At 46.9% G+C, this 16,901-nt stretch overlaps 3 non-coding genes across 3 annotated transcripts; all 3 read left to right on the top strand.

Annotated features, from left to right (window-relative positions):
- Positions 1–4,757: 4,757 nt before the first annotated feature.
- Positions 4,758–4,830, top strand: TRNAA-AGC (transfer RNA alanine (anticodon AGC)). The gene has a single exon. It is a non-coding gene; the product is annotated as a tRNA-Ala (tRNA).
- An 8,186-nt stretch (positions 4,831–13,016) lies between these two features.
- On the top strand, positions 13,017–13,089 carry TRNAA-AGC (transfer RNA alanine (anticodon AGC)). Its single transcript has one exon. It is a non-coding gene; the product is annotated as a tRNA-Ala (tRNA).
- A 189-nt stretch (positions 13,090–13,278) lies between these two features.
- TRNAA-AGC (transfer RNA alanine (anticodon AGC)) lies at positions 13,279–13,351 on the top strand. Its single transcript has one exon. It is a non-coding gene; the product is annotated as a tRNA-Ala (tRNA).
- The last annotated feature ends 3,550 nt before the right edge of the window (positions 13,352–16,901 follow it).

The raw sequence follows: 16,901 nt of genomic DNA, 5'->3' as shown, positions 1-16,901 counted from the left end.
AACCAAGGCATCAGACTGAAGCTTTATTGGCTGTTGCATTTCGTTCACGACGACGAGGTTCAAGCAGCGTTAGCCCCTTACGTAAAGGTTACAGATATCGCCCGCGAAAAGTGGCGAGTACAGGGATGTAATGATAAAGGGTCCACCACCCGTTTGGTGACACTCTTACCAAAGCCTGGAATTACAGTTGAAGACTTGCCTCATCAGGTGCGCGTCGCGGAAAACTTAGCGCTCGTGCATGTACCAGGAAGGCCCCCGTTATGCCTCCGGTGCAATGGAACTGGACACATCAGGCGCGAGTGTCGCATACCACGCTGTGCACTCTGCCGACGATTCGGCCACGAAGAACAAGACTGTGTGCGAACCTATGCAGCGGTAACAAGTCCAGTTAAAGGCGACGAGATGGCTGAACACATAATGGACCATGCTGATGCCGATGCAGCATCCCGAGCAACGACCGAAGAACCGGCGGCAGACAGCACACCCTCTGACGCCTCTCCACTTCAGGAAAACTCCACTGGGCCCGGCGACAGCCAATCTGGCGAGGCAAAGAGTGTGCTGGTTGGGAAGCGGACTAATGACCAAAACGTCAATGAAAGAAAGGACGCGATTTTAGTAAGCACATCAGTGACTACCGCGAAAGACGAGACCGAAGGCATTGAGGATGTTGAAATGACAGCAGCCGCTAAAGCTGCTGCAAAGAGGCCTCGCGAGGCAACTGACGGATCTCAAGCCTCACCCGAACCATCGAGCAGCGGCGAGCCGTCGCCGAAGACCGCTATAACGAGACGAAGATACCGCCTGATAGGCGGACGGCTTCAACATTGACCTCGACTTAGGGGCGCGAAGTGTGTTCAGCCAGCCTGTCCTCAGTATAAGACGTTACATAGCGGACAAGTAGAATGTGACCTGTGCTGGTTTTTGCTATCACTGCCTGTCCAGATGTGAGTAGAGTACCGTTCCGTCTGTTTGCTAATCCAAAAAATGGCTGTTAATCTGACATTTCCCCTTTGTGTTGCTATGTTGAATGTGAGGGGTTTGGCATCCCGCAGGAGGCAGTGCCAGTTAAGCCGCCTCTTGTTGGAAAATGACATTGACATAATGGCAGTACAGGAAACCAAAGTAGAAAGCGAAGAGCAAACGCACAGAATGGTCGAACCTTTCAGGGATAGGTATAATGTATGTGTGTCTCATGCTAGAGGCACTTCAGCGGGTTGCATGATACTCGTTCGAAAATGCACCGATATTGTAGCGCAATCTGTAAAATCCAGTGATGATGGCAGGCTACTATTCATCGACTTTGGCATTTGTGGACTCCTTTGGCGTGCAATATGTGTGTATGCTCCGAATAACATTAACGAACGTGTAGAATACATAGAAAACCTGAGAACATGCATGACGTACGAAAGGAACATAATTTTATTTGGAGACTTTAATTGTGTGTGCAGGCCGCAAGACAGAGTCAACAGATTGACTTACCGCGATAGAAGTGCGACACTATTAAACGCACTTGTAAACGAGCTTGCGCTGGACGACGTTGGTTGTACTTTTGACGGCGGCGAGCACGTACAGTATACGCACTACCAAGGTGTAAGTCATGTTAGACTAGATCGCATATATGTTCCGGCAGTTGTGATACCACACATTACTGCATACAAAGTAAAGAACGTCACATTTAGTGATCACTGCTTGGTGATAGCGACACTAGGAACCAAGACAAAAGTGTCAAAGTTTAGTTGGAACTTGTGGAAATTAAACGATACACTGTTGGATGATGAAATTTTTGTTAAAAAAGTAAAGGAAAGGATAGATGAAATATGTTCGGTTGAATCTTCCAATTCCACAGCGCTATGGGAGCAATTTAAAAATGAAGTAAAGATTGCGGCGATTGAACGAGCTTGCGTGCGGCGCAGCATTGAAAAACAGCAAGAGAAAGAACTTAGGAGCACGCTAGATTATATGACTGCGGTTGAGAGTGCTAACCCTGGACACTTTAGCAAGGAACTACGTGACCTTAAAAGTAAGCTCGAAGTGATAGATGAAAAGAAATATCGTGGAGCGATCGTCAGAGCACGGGCTGAAAGACTATGGCTAGGGGAAACGCCTACTAAGCGGGCACTCGGGGAAGAAAAAAGGCAAGCAGTAAAAAAAGAGATAAAAGAAATAAGATATAAAAACGATGTGACGCGCGACAAGGAACTGATAGAGAAAGCGTTTGTTGAATGCTATCGAAAACTACTAAGCCCAAAAATAAAAGATACAGAAGCCTTTCGAAACGAATTTTTGTCGCTCATGCCAAGGCTAGCCGATGAAGTAAGACAAACGCTTGAACGGCCAATTAGTCTGAATGAAGTAAAACAGGCCATTGATGAACTAAGCACTGGCAAAGCACCTGGGCCTGATGGACTAGGGGCTGCCATTTACAAATGTTTCAAGGAAGAACTGGCACAAGTGTTACATCGAGTGATAAATGAGCGCTATGAACAAAAAAGAGCACCTGTATCTTTTAGAAAATGTCATGTAGTACTCATTCCAAAGTCGGATGATCCCAGGAAATTGTTGGATGTTGAGGCCTATCGACCTATAAGTCTTACGAATGTAGACTACAAAATATTTACGAAGGTGCTAGCCAAGAGATTGCAGAGCGTTATCACACACCTCGTATTACCTCACCAGACATGTGGCATCAAAGGAAGGACAATCTACACAAATATACACACCGCTAGAACTATCCTAGAATGCTGTGACATGACTCAAGATAACATGGCTATGATACAACTGGATCTTCAGAAAGCATTTGATAGAGTTAATCATGACATACTACAGTTATTACTAGAACATTGTAATGTAGGTAGCGTTATCAAGGAGGGCATCAAGATGGTGTATGAAGAGTGTGCAGTAAACATTATAATTAACAACACCGTAAGTGAAAACATTCCAGTACTGTCAGGTATAAAGCAAGGGTGTGCGTGTTCGTCTCTTCTTTTTGCACTTTATTTGGAACCCTTATGTTTAAAAATTCGCATAAATAGAATGGTGCATGGTTACTCCTTTTATGCTACTGAAGTAAAGATACTGGCATATGCCGATGATATAGCCATATTCTGCAAAGACAAAGACAGTATTAATGAAGCTGTTAAGGAAGCTACATCATTCTGTAGTGCTACAGGAAGTGCCATTAGCTGGGATAAATCTCTGGGCATTTGGCATGGAAATTGGGGGCAAACGCCGGAGGCGTATGCAAACATGAGATGGACAACTATTTCTGCTAGATACTTGGAGGTTCCTCTCCAACATTATGGAAATACTGCAGAATACTGGGCAGGAGAGACAGAAAGGCTCAAGGATCAGTCTGAAAAATGGGGAGGGCATAACTTTTCTATGTTTTCCCGCGCTACAGTCTGTAATGTGTTTTTTGTTGCAAAAGTGTTTTATGTACTTCAAGTGTTCAGTATGAGCAGAACTTGTGTCCAAAAATTACACAGAGTGTTTGCCACCTATATATGGAACTCTACCTGGGAACGCACCAGTCGGTTAAACTTGTTCCTTTCGGTGCGACACGGAGAGCTTGGTCTGTGTAATTTATTTTTGAAACAAATAGTTTCAAGGTTTTTCTTTCTGAGAGACCAAAGCGATGTTTTCTTGCGTACTGTTATACACATGAGGCTGTGTAATCATATCCCGGATTATATTGTCTCATCAAATGTAGATACGCGTGGAACACTGAGCAGTTTTTGGCGCGAAATAATGTCTGCATATCAAGTACTGAAGCCACGGTTTTCCTTAGAATATTTGAGCGCAGTGGCACGTAAACAATTGTACAAAGATCTAATTGATGTGTTTTTACCAATACCGTTGTACCGCTCCATCTATCAACTAGGACCAGAAAGAAACGTATTAAAACGAGTTCGAAAAATGCCAGTAAGAGCGTCATCTAAATCATTCTTTTTCCAACTGCACACGGGCACGCTCGCTGTAAAACCATGGCTTCAAAGCAAAGGTATCTTCGTCCCATGGGGATTACACTGCCTGATATGTCGAAAGGAGGAAACGATAGAACACATCTTTTTAGACTGTCACGATGCTGTTTTCTTGTGGGACATCCTTAAACGGACACTTCAGAAAGATTTGCCAGTAACACCCTTTGGTATCCGATTCTTGCCATGTGAAGATCCAGATGAAATGCCATGCGACATGTTCATGTTACTGTGTTTGCATAGTGTGTGGAAAACGAGGATGGCGGTAAGAAATGCGGATGTCGACGCAAGATCGGCCATGCAAAACTTCAGTGAAAACTGTGTGTACATACGAGATATCCTCAAAATCCAGAGGAACCCACCGGATTGGATACCTGTGCTTGATAAGCTGGCTTTTCTGAAGCCATTTTAGCTTCACACTCCAGCCATGAAAAGGCTCACGCGTCTTTTATTGTACTTGTAAAATTGTATTTATGAGTTCTGTGTTTGGAAGTTCCAAACCGGTAATAAAGAAAAAAAAAGTGTAGCTCAGATGGTAGAGCGCTCGCTTAGCATGCGAGAGGTCCTGGGATCGATACCCAGCACCTCCACAACTTCTTTTTTTCTTGCTGCTTTGGAGTCGCGTTTTGTTAGACTAATTAGTGAAACACTGCGCATCCGATTGTACCTGCGCGCGACATAGAAACCGGTCTTCCGCCGCTTATAGGGCTTTCGTTTTCCTTCAGCTTCGGCAGCTATTTACTGATCGGGTTATGACCGTATACGTCTACACTGACCGTCGGGGGTGTAGCTCAGATGGTAGAGCGCTCGCTTAGCATGCGAGAGGTACTGGGTTCGATACCCAGCACCTCCACAACTTCTTTTTTTCTTGCTGCTTTGGAGTCGCGTTTTGTTAGACTAATTAGTGAAACACTGCGCATCCGATTGTACCTGCGCGCGACATAAAAACCGGTCTTCCGCTGCTTATAGGGCTTTCGTTTTCCTTCAGCTTCGGCAGCTATTTACTGATCGGGTTATGACCGTATGTCTGCACTGTCCCTCGGGGGTGTAGCTCAGATGGTTTATGGAAATTTAATATAAGGCTTCTTGAGGATGAACGTTTTGTGTTTACAGTAAAAGAAAAAATTGACTGTTTGCAAGCGGGTGATCAGAGGGACGTTATTGGAAAATGGGAACATTTTAAAGAAGAAATAAAAATGATCGCTATAGAAAGAGCGAGTGCGCTGCGTCAAAGCAACAAGGCAGACGAAAAAGAATTTCAGAGCCGCTTAGATTTGCTGCTGAGGTTGGAGAGTGCTCAGCCTGGCCAGTACGAAAAAGAAATAAAAGAAGCAAAAAGTAAGTTAGAACTGATGGATAAAGAGAAATATAAAGGAGCGGTCATACGCACACGTTCAGAGCGGTTGTCGTTTGGCGAGACGCCGACAAAGCGGTCCCTGTGCAACGAAAAACGCTATGCAGTAAAGAACGATATAAAAGCGATAGAGTACAAGGGCGAAATGGCTCGTGACTCTAATACTATTCAACGTGCGTTTGTTGATTATTACGAAGGACTACTGGGTCACGAGTCACGTGTTGAAGAAGGCCTCGCGGCGGAGTTCTTGGCACTGATGCCTATCTTGGAGGATGAAGTCAAGCTGGGGCTCGAGGCATCGATTAGTGCAGCGGAAGTAGAGCGCGCAATCGACGAGTTAAGCTCCGGAAAATCACCTGGCCCCGACGTGCTGGGCGCAGCTTTTTACAAAGCGTTTAAGTCTGACTTGGCGCATATTCTACACAGCGTAATTCGAGAAACATATGAAAAGCAGATGATGCCTCCGTCCTTCCGAAGAAGTCACATCGTCCTAGTACCGAAGAGTGAAGACCCGGTTAAGAGATTGTCAGTCAGAGGGTATCGGCCCATAAGTCTCACGAATGTGGACTATAAAATATTCGTGAAGGTTCTGGACAGAAGGTTGCAGAATGTCATAAAAGCTATCGTAGGCCAGCACCAAACGTGCGGGATTAAAGGACGTGCGATAACGAGAAATATTCACCTAGCAAGGAGCATATTAGAATGCTGCGATGCTTTCGATAAACGTGTAGCCATGTTGCAACTGGACATGGAAAAGGCATTTGACCGCGTCAACCACCGAGTTCTGTTTTGTATCCTCGAACACGTGAATGTCGGCCGAGTGCTCTTGGAAGGTGTCAAAATGGCATATGCTGGTTGTACGGCAAACCTTATTGTTAATAAGCAGCTGAGTGAAAGTATCACAGTTCGTTCTTCCGTGAGGCAAGGGTGCCCATTGTCTCCATTGTTGTTTGCACTGTATCTCGAACCTTTTTACCTGAAAATTATACCAAACGAAAACGTGCGTGGCTTCACGATGTTGTCCACTGAAGTTAAAGTACTTGCGTATGCGGATGATATCGCCATATTTTGCGAAGATAGGGAAAGTCTAACTGAAGTGGTGAAGGACGCGGCTAGGTTTTGCAAAGCCTCCGGAAGTGTGATAAACTGGGAAATGTGTTTTGGTTTTTGGCACGGAAAATGGGATTATGCGCCTGAAATGCTCGAGAGCATTCAGTGGGCAACGTCACCTGTCAAATACTTGGGAGTGCCACTAGACCAATATCAAGAACCTGCAAAATATTGGGAAGCGGAAAATGAGCGCACACGCGAATGTACGCACAAATGGGGTGGCCGCGATCTTTCAATTTTTGCTCGGGCCACAGTATGTAACCTCTTTTTGGTGGCCAAGGTATGGTATGCGCTGCAGGCACTGTGTATGTCACGGACCAGCGTCCAGAGATTGCACCGAGCTTTCGCAGTGTTCATTTGGGGGTCGAGTTTCGAGTTGGGAGAGGACAAGTCGAACAAATCTATTTCTGTCCGTTGGAAAGGGTGGCCTAGGTTTGGCTCATTTGTTTCTTAGGAAACTTGTGTCAAGATTTATGTTCCTCCGAGACCAAAAAGATGCTTTCCTGCGTACGGTAATGCAAACTTGGTTAAAAGAGGCACTGCCTGAATATGTTGTATCACCCAGCCCTGTGAAATGCGTACGGGTGCGGGGCTTTCTTTGGGAGGTTGTGCGCGCTTTTCAGTGTTTGAAAGTTCGCTTTTCTGCACAGTATCTTGCTGATGTTAGAAGGAAACAACTTTATAAAGACCTTATTGATACTATGTTGCCTATACCTTTGTACCGTTCCATATACTGTGTTGGCTCTGAAGGGAATGTACTTAAGAGAGCGAAAAAGATGTCGGTGCGGCCCTCAATGAAATCATTCTTCTTTCAGCTGCACACTGGCACACTGCCCGTGAAACCATGGCTACAAGAGAAAGGAATATTTGTCCCATGGTCCACAAACTGTGTCTAATCAGTAGAAAACCGGAGACTATAGATCACATGTTCCTTCACTGCACAGACGCTGTATTTTACTGGGACGTCTTGCAACGAACTTTAAAAAATCAGCTTCCAATATCACCTTACGGCATAAGATTTCTATCGGTAGATAGCGGTGACGAAGTGCCGTGGGACATGTTTATGCTTATCAGCTTACACAGTATATGGAAAAATCGAATGGCGTTTAGGCATGCAGATGAAACTATCCTCCCTGTACGAGAGTATTTCATTGAAAATGTGTCTTATGTAAGAGATGTGTTTAAGGCTCAAAAAGAACAGCCGGAATGGCTCCCATTAATGGATGACCTCGCCAAACTGAAACGCTTTTGATCCTTTGGTGTGAGCTGGCCAGTGCACCGCTCGCATCTTTTACTTGTAAAGCGATATTAGTGTTTTGTATGTCTTTCATTGTCATGTACCAAGAAGGTAATAACGAAAAAAAAAGTAGCTCAGATGGTAGAGCGCTCGCTTAGCATGCGAGAGGTACTGGGATCGATACCCAGCACCTCCACAACCTTTTTTTTTCTTGCTGTGATGGAGTCGTGTTTTGTTAGATTGAATGAGTGAAACAATGCGCGCCCCTTTGTGCGCGACATAAAAACCGGTCTTCCGTCGCTTATAGGGCTTTCGTTTTCCATCAGCAGGTATTTACTGATCGGGTTGTGAGCGTATGTCTACACTGCCCGTCGGGGGTGTAGGTCAGATGCCACTTCCGGCCACTGTAGTGTACGGACGTGGCTGTCATGAGCTCCGTCGGAGCGGCTTCAGCGGCCCAGCAGGGCCGCGGTTCTAGGTTTTTTGTCAGCGAGGATCGTGATTATCAGGTGCTACTGCCTCAACTACCAACAGGGCGACTTGTTACGAATACTTTATTTTTGCATGCTGATATGCGTGCAAGGCCATACCCGGCGGAAAACTTCCGTGACATGCTGTCGAGCATGAAGTTTCTGTCTGACGTTGTCGCCCTAGGGGCGTATCGAATGAGTCATGTGTCAGCCGTGACTTTCAAAAGTAGTGACGGAGTGAAAGAGCTGCTGCGGGCAAAGGACTTGAAGGTGAAGGACAGACCATGCATCGTCGTCGACCCTGGAAATCAAGCAATGCACCTCAAGCTACACTGGATGTTACACAACGTGCCGGACGAGGACATTTGTGAAGCCCTGGCACCTTACGGCCGAGTCACGGATGCGGCAAGAGAGCGTTGGCGGGGGCATGGCCTTCAGGATAAAGGTTCGTCAACGCTCCTGGTCACCCTGATGCCGACGAAGGGCTTGGGGGCGGACGACGTGCCTCATCTGTTACGGATAGCCGGTGAGGAAGCTCTCGTGGTGATTCCTGGAAGAGCACCGCTCTGCCTTCGTTGCCGCAACACAGGACACATCCGTCGCGACTGCGGCGTCCCGTGCTGCGCACGTTGTCGTCGTCACGGCCATGACGAGTCGCAGTGCGTGAGAACATACGCAAACGTGACGGGGCCGACGGCTGCTGATGAAAGCGCTGAACTTCTTATGGACGAAGTGGATGCGGAGGAAGCCTCTGTCGGGAGCGCCAACGAGGCGAAGGTCACAGCGACACAACCACCGAAACCGCAGGGGCAAACGTCTGCCGGAGCGGTGGCTGTGCCAGGAACGCCTACGCGACCTGTGAGCAAGGGCTCGGCCGTCGACGTTCATAAGCAAGACATCGCGGCCAAAGGAACACCTGCCGTCTCGACTGTGGCATCAGCTGACAACGAAGCGAAGTACGTTACCAATGCTATTGTGGCGGCAGGGAAGCGAACACACGAAGAATCAGCAAGCGACGGCTGGAAAACTGGCAAACCGAACAGCGAGGAACCACCGCCAAAGTCGGTGGTAACGCGCCAGCCGTCATTACGGCCGACGCCGAATATCCCGCCAGACAAAAGACCGGCGGCGCCGACGCCTAAGTAGTCGTAGGGACTTGTGCCTGCAAAAGCACTCAGACGCGAGCTTGCGAGAGCCCAACGCTACCGAAGGGTCGGGGAGGTCAGCTGCTGCTCAAGCAAGGTATTTTGTGGACTGCACTTCAATCTGTCGCGAAACAGCTGCTCTGTCCGTCAGCACTTGTAGACGTAACTATAAGTATACCTAGAAGTGCTACGTGTGATTATATACGTTTTTCTTTTATGCCTACCTTTCCAGCTTATTAACAATGGATTTGAAGAGGGGAGTACGAGTTGCTACTATTAATGTACGCGGCGTCGCTTCAAGACGGAGGCCGTACCAGCTCAGCCGACTATGCGTTGAAAATGAACTCGATATTATAGCTATACAAGAGACGAAAGTTGAAAGTGAGGAGCAAACAAACAAAATGGTGACACCTTTCAGAACATATTATAACATATGCACATGTCACGCTGTCGGCACGTCTGGTGGATGCGCTGTCTTGGTACGAAGGGGTATTGGTATAAATGAAGATATGGTTACTGTGAGCGAAAGTAGGCGTTTTATTGTTCTTAATTTTTCTTTTAACGGATCACAATACAGGATTATATGTGTGTATGCGCCAAATGATATCAATGAAAGATGTCGTTTTTTCTCGAATCTAGAAGAGTGCCTTCGTTGTGACAAGTACATGATCTTTCTTGGTGACTTTAATTGTGTGTGTCATTGTGTGTGTGCTAAACGTAAATTCCCGCAGGACAAGAGTGTAGTGATATTGAGCACCTTAGTAAATGACTACTACCTAGAAGACGTTGGTCGCCTTTTAGCCAGTACTTTGCAGCCACAATTTACACACTATGAACGAGACAGCCAAGCACGACTTGACAGAGCTTACATCTCGTTAGATCTTGTCTCTATGCGGTAACTATGTCGTGAAGCCAGTGTCCTTTAGCGATCGCAGTATGGTGTGGTTTGCACTTGGTGCCAAGCCAAAAAAGCCGCGGTTCATTTGGGCACTTTGGAAATTTAACGAAAAACACCTAAGTGATGACAAATTTATAAACGATGTAAAGCACGAAATTAAAAACATGTTGAGTAATGAGAGTGTACCTTGGGCAAAAGTATGGGAAGACTTTAAGGTTCGCGTGAAAATGGTTGCGATTGAAGTAGGAACTGTTAGAAGACACAATGAAAAAATGAAAGAAAATGAGCTCCAGAAGGCACTAAATTTTCTGATTTTTATGGACAGTGCGGAACCTGGAAAATTTAGTGATAAAATCAGAACAGTTAAAAACGCTATGGAAGCTATTGACGCGGAAAAATATAAGGCAGCAGTTATTCGGGCACGGACGGAAAGACTGTGGGTTGATGGAACGCCGAACAAACGCGCCATTGCCGATGAAAAGAGGTACGCAAGGAAAAATGAAATAAGACAGATTAATTATCGGGATGAGGTTACTTCCGACTCTAATATGATTGAAGAGGCCTTTACTGAACACTACCGCAAGTTGTTCGGCGTCCCAATTTCCGTGGGAGCTGAATTTGAAGCAAGTTTCATGAATTTTATGCCGCGCATTGATGACGACGTAAAAGCCAGTCTCGAGGAACCGATAAGCGTCCGAGAAATAGAACACGCTATCGAAGAACTTCCTGCAGGCAGATCACCGGGTCCCGATAGCTTAGCAGACGCCTTTTATAAGGCATTTGCACCTGGGCTTGCTCAAGTGTTGGAACATGTATACTCTGAGGCACATAAATATAAGCGACTGCCACCTTCTTTCAGAAGTGCACACATGGTTTTAATACCGAAAACAGATGACCACAAGGCGCTTTTATCGGTCGGGGCATACAGGCCAATTAGCCTTACAAATACCGATTATAAAATACTCATGAAGGTATTGGCAAAGAGACTTCAAACAGTCATTACAAATGTTGTCAGTCCGCATCAAACTTGCGGCATAAAAGGCCGCACTATTACTACAAACAGCCACGTAGCGCGAAGCGTTCTAGAGTGTTGCGACGTATTCGCTAGACGCGTTGCTTTGTTGCAACTCGACCTGGCGAAAGCCTTCGACCATGTGTCCCACGATGCTCTTCTTGTTTTGGAATATGTTAACGTAAGGAAAGTAATCTTAGAAGGCGTCAAAATGGCCTACGACCAATGCACGACACAGATTATAATTAATAAGTCCCTCAGCGAGAAGGTGTCACTCAGATCTTCCCTTAGACAAGGGTGTCCACTAAGTCCATTGCTTTTTGCATTGTACCTCGAGCCTTTCTGTTTAGCAGTGATACGCAATGACAACGTCCGAGGATTTCGGCTACAGCTTTCTGAAGTTAAGGTACTGGCATACGCTGATGACATCGCAGTCTTCTGCGAGGATCGTGATAGCGTTCTTGAAGCTGTACGTCTTGTAAAGAAGTACTGTGAACAATCTGGATCCCAGATCAATTGGCAAAAAAGCATCGGTATATGGCACGGTCATTGGGACATTATACCAGCCCACTTTACAAACTTCCTATGGTCAACAACGCCAACTAAGTACTTGGGTGTGCCGCTCGAGCACTATAATGATACCGCACAGTACTGGTCCGATAAAGCAGAAAGAATGAGTGAAAAATCAAAGGGTTGGCTTGGCCGAAATTTGTCAGTATTTGGACGGGCTTCGGTGTGCAATCTCTTTTTAGTAGCGAAAGTGTGGTATATTATGCAAGTGTTATCAATGTGCCGTTCAAGTGTGCAAAAATGCATCGTGTTTTTGCCGTATTCATATGGGCTTCTAGTTGGGAGAGGATAAGCAGAACAAATTTGTTTCGTTCAGCTCGAAGTGGTGGGCTAGGTCTGTCGCATTTGTTTATCAGACAAATTGTGTCGCGTTTTCTTTTTTTTCGGGATCAGAGAAATGATTTTCTAAGCACAGTAATTCAAGTTCGTTTGGGAAAAGCACTGCCGCAATATGTTGTAACGACCAGCGATGTGAAGGGAGGAAGTATTAGGGGATATCTGCGCGAAGTGGTTGATTCACTTCGTATGTTGCGTGTGCGGTTTTCCATGGAATATCTGTGCTCTGTGACAAGAAAAACACTGTATAAAGACTTAGTTGACACAATGTTGCCAATACCATTGTACAGGTCTGTAAACTGGGAAGGCCAAGGAGATGATGTACTGAAAGGGGTGAAAAAAATGCCAGTTAGACGCTCTCAAAAAACATTTTTCTTTAAGCTACACACAAACACGCTACCCGTAAAAACATGGTTAGAAGAAAGAGGAATATATGTGCCATGGACAGTAAACTGCTTACTTTGTAAAAAGCCAGAGACCATTGAACACGTTTTCATCGATTGCTGGGATCCAATATTTCATTGGGATGTCTTACAACGTACACTTAAAAAAGAACTACCGATTACACCTCTTGGTATTCGATATTTGCCAACCGATAACGAAGGAGGAGTTCCGTACGATATGTTTATGCTCCTTGGCCTCCACAGTCTGTGGAAAACGAGAATGGCAGTGCGACACTCGGATGTCGATACCCGTCCGGCGAGAATAAACTTCATCGAAAGTGTCACGTATATTCGGGATATGTATATGTAGAATAGCCTCCCGAGTGGGTGGCTATTCTTGATGAACTGATCAAGCTGAAGTGATTTTAATATATAATGTTAGCCAAAGTGTGGTTGACATGTTTTAGCATTTGAATTTGTTCTTGGTTGGTGCTGCAAACAGGCATTAAAGAAAAAAAACAGAAGGGGGTGTAGCTCAGATGGTAGAGCGCTCGCTTAGCATGCGAGAGGCACTGGGATCGATACCCAGCACCTCCGAAACTTGTTTTTTTTTGTTGCTGCTGTGGAGTCGCGTTTTGTTAGATTGAATGAGTGAAACAAAGCGCCCCTTTGTACTTGCGCGCGACATAAAAACCGGTCTTCCGCCACTTATAGGGCTTTCGTTTTTCTTCAGCTTCGGCAGCTATTTGCTGATCGGGTTACGAGCGTATGTCTACACTGTCCGTCGGGGGTGTAGCTCTGATGGTAGAGCGCTCGCTTAGCATGCGAGAGGTACTGGGATCGATACCCAGCACCTCCACAACTCTTTTTTTTTTATGCTGCTGTGGAGTCGCGTTTTGTTACATTGAATGAGTGAAACAAAGCGCCCCTTTGTACTTGCGCGCTACATAAAAACCGGTCTTCCGCCACTTATAGGGCTTTCGTTTTTCTTCAGCTTCGGCAGCTATTTGCTGATCGGGTTACGAGCGTATGTCTACACTGTCCGTCGGGGGTGTAGCCAGGGGGCGGACACTCCGTATACATCCCATTGGCCGTTTTTGAGCAGACGCTCTTTCGACGCTAGCGCCAAGGTCCCCTTCAGTTACGGCCCTAATGAAGGGGCGACGCATTAGGCAAAATGGCGGCGCACATGATTGTTTACGTTGCCATGGCAACAGCAGCCGCGCGGCGCCTCCTCTCCCAAACGTTTTTCTTTCCTTTTTGTTTTTATTATGCCGACCCGCTCCACTCTCTTTCTCTCTTTCCCCCATGTCGCGCGCGCCGCTCACTTTTTTTTTGTTTTTACCCGTAAGCGGCGCGTTTTTTCTTTTTTATAGCGCGCTTGTTACCGCGCGCCACGCGCCAGCTCGCAAGCAATGCGCGCGCTACGCGGCGCATTGGCATTGCTTGCGAGCTGGCGCGTGGTGCGCCGTGGGCTATGCATTGGCACGCACGCAGTCTTGCCCATACTTATATTATACCAGCATGTGGCGGGACATAAAAAAAATTCTACTTCCAACACAACAGATGTTCAGCCTCGCTTTATTGACTTCGTTTCCGAAAAGAGATTTTTCTTACAACGTGGTGTGATACACGCTCCAAAAATGAGCAAAAGTGAGAGGTGCATGACATATACAAGAGTACTAAAGACAAAAGTTCACAGATGGTGAAATAACAAAAGAAAGCGTGCAGTGAAAGCGCTAGAAAACGCGAAGGGCATTCCATGTACACACATATAAAAACAACATTTTTATATAACGTCCTCAAGACCTAAATGTAGACGAGCTCCTGATATGTGCACTAAGATATTGCACAAAATTGGACGACGTGTATGACGTAGTCATGACAACTATAAAAAGGGAAAACTCACTAGTAATGGCAAAAACAAGGACACGCAAAACACCTGAAAGATAGAATAAAATGCTAACATTGTTTGATTGAGAGCCATACCAAAAGAAAGCTCACTTATAGATCTGCACGAAAATATATGAAATGCTTGACATGTTCATTACTACTGAACAAATTGAAAAAAACATGGCAGAAAAAAATAACATCGTACTAAAAACTGAAACAAACATTATCACATTATTTCGCACTTGGTCACAACTTGAGTAAAGGTGGCAAGGGAACAGGAGATAGTCGGCTTTTGCAGCAGCACATAGAAAACATTCGCAGAAAGGCGTATTCCTCAATCAAAGACCAGGTAAAACAAGCCAACACGACCCTTCTTTCTACCCGAATGCAATGCTTAGCAGTAAAATTACGTCACTTAAGGCACTAAGTCGTACCTACTGGGCTGTCCCTTGTATAATAAACATGAACTGCAAAAATCTGCATGTAGGACACTTGCAATGCTCATGCTTTCCAGAGGAAAAAAAAGCGTATCATGCCTACACATGAAGGTTGTTCGCGCGGTTTTCCCATCGGGGGTTACTGAGATAGTACACAAACACTAACAGTAATTTTTCAGCTGTTAGTTGGTTTGTAGAACGTGATACACAGAAAAAGCACTGAGGGCGGTATGGAAAGCTGGGCAAGTTACTGAAGTTGCAGAATGAGACTTGGCACAGAAAAACACAAGTCACAGACCAGGTGACAATGAGGAGGAACATCTATTTGTCAGCTTTCTCTACCGGGAAGAGGCAAGTGTAGCACAATCAAGGCGCAACGACGTCCGGAGCCTCATGGAGTACACAAATGGACAGGGCTGTGTTCGTGTACATGCGCCTTCTGATGTCCTTGGGTCTGAGCGCTCACCTGTTGTCTTTGGGCACCCGGAACAACCTTGCAGGGCTTGTTTTTGAGGTATTTGTGCACCACTGCACGATGCACGAGCGGTACGAGTCCGTGAAACGGGTGAAACATCGCGGAGCACAAGCACACAGCTACCGAGGAACACAGAACTGACTAAACTAGCCACGTCGGTAAACGCACAGCAGCGCACGTATCTCGATGACAGTAGATAACAAAAATAAAGCGTTACGTAGCGGACTAAGCAGCAGCCGGGCCGGCGGGGATGGCACGGCGGCGCGGCGCGTAGACAGTCGAAGGTGAGGGAGTTGAGAGTGTATTACGAGAGAGGGCGTAGGGAGAGGAGCCTAGCGGGCGGAAGGGCTTGGCCACCTGGATCGGCGCGCGTGCGCGCGATGATCTACGAGGCCATGCAAGGGAAACGGATTTTTGCGTCGCCCTGTACACAGATGGCGCCAATTTCCTGCGCCACCGGAACCGAGGAGTGTCCCCCCCCTGGTGTAGCTCAGATGGTCATTCTACTTCCGGCCACCGAGCGTGACGGACGCTGAATCATGAGCTCCGTTGGAGCGGCGATTGCGGCCCTTGCTAGCCGCGGTAACAGGAACCAAGAAGGAGAAGATTACCCTTTTGTTTTGCCACAACTGCCAACAGGACGCATCGTCACCAATACGGTATTTCTGCATGGCGACGTGCGAGCACGGCCTTACAGAGTCGAAGATTTCAGGGACGCTCTTGCTCTGGCCGGTATGCTGCCGGAAGTTGTTGCACTCGGTGCCTACCAGATTAACCACGTCTGGGCGGTTACCATGTCCAATGCAGACGCTACCAAGAAGCTACTAGCCTTGAAGGAAATGACAGTAAAGGGGCGTCGCTGCGTCGTAGTGGACCCACAGGATCGGCAAGTGAAGTTACGCCTTCATTGGCTTATTCATGGTGTAGCTGATGATGACGTGCGTACAGCGCTTGCCGCTTTTGGAAAGGTGGTAGACGTGCAGCGTGAGCGTTGGCGCGTTCCGGGAGTCCACGACAAGAACTCGACCACCCGGACGGTGCTGTTGAAGTTGAAAACTGGGTTGAAGTTGGAGGACCTACCCCACCAGGTACGGGTCGCTGGAGAACTTGCACTAGTGGTTGCTCCGGGTCGCCCAATGCAGTGCCTTCGCTGTCAGGGCTCCGGGCATGTCCGGCGAGAGTGCAAAGTACCCCGGTGCACGATATGTCGGCGATATGGACACGAAGACGGTCAGTGCACGCGGTCCTACGCCACAGCTACTGGGCAAGGTGTGAACCAGTACACCGAGAAGCATCTGATGTACGTGACCGAAGCCGAGGAGGCAGCGAAAGGAAGCGGAGACCTGGAAGCCCATAAGGAGCAGACCAGCGAAAAGACACCGGAAGCAAGCAAAGCCAGTTGACAACGGAGGCTACAGCCAAGCAGCCAGCAGCAGAGACCGGTCCCGCAACATCACCTGCGCGCGCGGACGAGGACACAATGGAAAGCATTCAAACAGAAGGCTTCGACGCTGAGTCAACTAAGACGGGTATGCCAAACAGCCAGGCCTCCAACCCCAGAATTAGCCCGGCCGTCAAACGGCCGCTTGAAGGAACTGCCGACC

The sequence above is a fragment of the Dermacentor albipictus genome, chromosome 6, assembly GCF_038994185.2.
Source record: "Dermacentor albipictus isolate Rhodes 1998 colony chromosome 6, USDA_Dalb.pri_finalv2, whole genome shotgun sequence".
NCBI lineage: Eukaryota > Metazoa > Arthropoda > Arachnida > Ixodida > Ixodidae > Dermacentor > Dermacentor albipictus.
Note: the sequence above shows the minus strand (reverse complement) of the source record. Positions and strands in the feature narration are given on the sequence as shown.